At 48.1% G+C, this 3,101-nt stretch overlaps 1 protein-coding gene across 1 annotated transcript in view; it reads right to left on the bottom strand.

The window, feature by feature from the left end:
• Positions 1–2,847, bottom strand: part of Znf638 (zinc finger protein 638) — a 141,515-nt gene extending 138,668 nt beyond the window's left edge. Inside the window, exon 1 of the mRNA XM_031382332.1 lies at positions 2,703–2,847. The gene's annotated coding sequence lies outside the window, so the exon portion shown is untranslated. The remainder of the gene's footprint in view (positions 1–2,702) is intronic.
• Positions 2,848–3,101: the final 254 nt, after the last annotated feature.

Raw genomic sequence — 3,101 nt, 5'->3', positions numbered from 1 at the left:
TATATATATATATATATATATGAATGAATGACCAGGGTATTCTTGAATTTACAAAGATTTGCCTGCATATGCTTCCTGAATGCTGGGATTAAAGACATGCATGACCACGGCCTGAAAAACATTTGACATTTTGGTTTCATTTTGTTTTTTTGAGACAGTATCTCTGGCTGTCCTGGAACTAGCTCTGTAGACCAGAGTGGCCTTGAACTCAGAGATTTTCATGTCTCTGTCTCCCACATGCTGGGATTAAAGGTATGTGCCACCATACCAGGCTAAAACAATTTTTTAAATCTATTTAGATTTATTTAATTTAAATGTATGAATGTTTTGCCTGAATGTGTACATATGCAATATGTGCCTGCCTGGTAAGTGCAGAGGCCAAAGGAGAGCATCAGGTCCCAGAGACTGAAGTTATGAATGGTTGTGAGCCACAATGTAGATGCCAGGTACCAAAGCCAAGTTTTTTCCCAAAGCAACAAGTACTCTGAATTTCTGAGCCATCTCTCCAGTCCTATGTTCTTTAAAGTATTCTATTGCCATAAAGCATTATTAAGCTTTTCCATTCTCAGAAGCAACAATAAGGAATACTACATTTTATAACCTCCTTTTTAAAAATATACTTACATTTAAATAGAAAGACACTAAAAAAAAATTTGACAAGTAGGGACAGCAAAACATGACCTTTAAGCCTATGGCAAAGCAAAATTAACAGAAAATATAAATTAGAGGGTGTCTTAGTTATTGTTCTATTGCTGTGAATAGACACCATGACCAAGACAACTTAAAGAGAGCATTGTGGGCTTGCTTACGGTTTCATAGTTAGTCCACTATTGTCAGGGTGGGAAGCAAAGAGGCACAGTGCTAGAGCAGTAGCTGAGAGCTTTTCATTCTGATTGGCAAACAACAGGCAGAGATAAAGAGGCTGGGCCTTGTGAGGGCGTTTGAAACCTCAAGGCCCACTCCCAGTGACACACCTCCTCCAGCAAGACCACAGCTCCTCCAAGAAGGTCACACCTCTTAATCCTTCCTAAACAGTTCACCCACGTGGGACTAAGCCTGCAAATATATGAGGCTATGGAGGCCATTCTCATTTAAACCACCAAAAAGTACAAGCAAGTTCTCTGCAGCAATGTTGGTTTTGAAAAAGTGCATTCAAAGTACTTAGGTTTCTCCTACTTAACCGAATAATATTAGTGTTTGTACATTCTAGCTCCACCCCCAGTAAGAACAATCTCTAATATGCACTCATTTTAAAAGTCTGCAATACTCTCATTCTTTAAAGACTTCCGATTAAGTTGCAGCACAAACACACACTCACACAGCTAACCAAACCAAACCAACCAACCAACCAACCAAACAAACAAAACCAACAATAAAAACCACCTAGTGCCACCACTCCTTTTCACTCAGACCCACCCAGGGACTGAGAAAGGGCAAGGCAGACTCAAACAATGTCACAAGAACGTGACTCAAAAAGCTGGCACCAAGAAGGATGACAACACCAGAGCGTTTCTCCACAATGTCTGTCATTCTCTCCATTCCCAAGAACATACACACACACTCACTCACACAACACACACACACACACACAAGGAGTGAGCAGAAGGGTATTCAAGCCAGTTGGAGATTCTGGGCAGCTCCCTCCAGAAAAACCAAAGGAGACTCCAGCCAGAAGGGTGACGCTTCTTCCACTTAGGGCCCCCAATGCCTTCATGCAAACAGTGTCCCTTGTGACTCATGGGACATGCCAGTCACTGCCCTGACTAGCTGGGCTGCACCGCCCCCCCCCCCATGCTCAGTTGTGGGTTGGCTACTCCAACTGCCAGGTGCCGCCCACTTACTTTCCCTCCGCTAAGGGGGGCGCTATTAAGCACTTTCAGAATCCAAACCTAGGTGAGTGGCAGTGGGTGAAATCACATAAATCGAAGAACAAATACAGTCTTTCAAGAACGTCCCAAATGCTGTGCAAGGCTCCTTTGATTTTTCCCATTCTTCAATATTGTATGGCGGGTTTTTTTGTGTTTGTTTTTTGTTTTGTTTGTTTTGTTTTGTTTTGTTTTGTTTTGAAGTGCTGAGGATGAAACTCAGGGAGCTTTGCACGCTAGGTAAGCTCTCCACCCCCGAGCTTGCACAGCAGCCCCTCCCCCAACTTCTAATGACAGAAGCCTCATACTAACCAAATAAGATAGCCCGAAAGTTACTCTTTGATGGGGGAACGTGTCGGTCTTGCATTCGAACGTCTACAGTCTTGACATAAAAAAATAAAAAACTATTTTAGGATGAGCAAGTTATGCAAGTGTCATTTTTGAAAAAAAGAGCAAGCTTTTCAGAGCCGAGCTCATCTCAGCTATTTGGCTGCACCGACGCTGCGCGGCCACCCCTCCACCTGTCCTCTCTGGGGTCTCCGTCATGTGTGCTCCTTCGCAGAACCAAGGGCTTCGCGCTGAGCCCGTCCAGAATGGCCAGGGACTGTGGCCGCCTCTGCGGCCAAGGGCCTGTGCAACATAGGGGCTGGTGTCGCCAAGGGCGCAAGCCCAGGCGCCCCGCGCCTTTAACTGACAGCCAGCCACCTCCCACACGCCCAGGGCTCAACGAACGCAGCAGCCAGGGAGTGACTGACAGTCCCCAGGGGACCTGGCGGTCCGCCCCCTGAAGCCCCAGCGCAGGCGACCGGGGCCACCGCGGACAAGGGAAGCGCTCACCGCCTCAGGGAGTCCGACACCTGCAACGCCCCGGAGGCCCCAGACTTGGGGCTCGACGCCGCTGCGGGAACGCCAGCCCCGGGCATCGCCGACCTGCACAGCTCTGAGCTCCTCCCTCACCTCATTCGCCTCTGCCGCGTCCCCAAGCGTTGAGCTCCGTGCAGGGTCCCGCCCACCAACAAGACAGCCAATAGGAGACGAGCGCGGGAATCTGGGGGCGGGGTCTGGCCAGCGGGTCTCCCTGGTCACTCAAAGCTCAGCGACGCCTCAGTGAAAATTCAGGCTGGAGCTGACAGCAGAGGGGAGAGATCTCTACCGCTAGACAGCAGCTTCTAGTCTGGAGGGCACTCTCTGTATAGACAAAGGGGTTGAATAATGGTTAATAGTCAACCTGGCAGG

The sequence above is a fragment of the Mastomys coucha genome, unplaced genomic scaffold (genome assembly GCF_008632895.1).
Source record: "Mastomys coucha isolate ucsf_1 unplaced genomic scaffold, UCSF_Mcou_1 pScaffold20, whole genome shotgun sequence".
NCBI classification, from domain to species: domain Eukaryota; kingdom Metazoa; phylum Chordata; class Mammalia; order Rodentia; family Muridae; genus Mastomys; species Mastomys coucha.
Note: the sequence above shows the minus strand (reverse complement) of the source record. Positions and strands in the feature narration are given on the sequence as shown.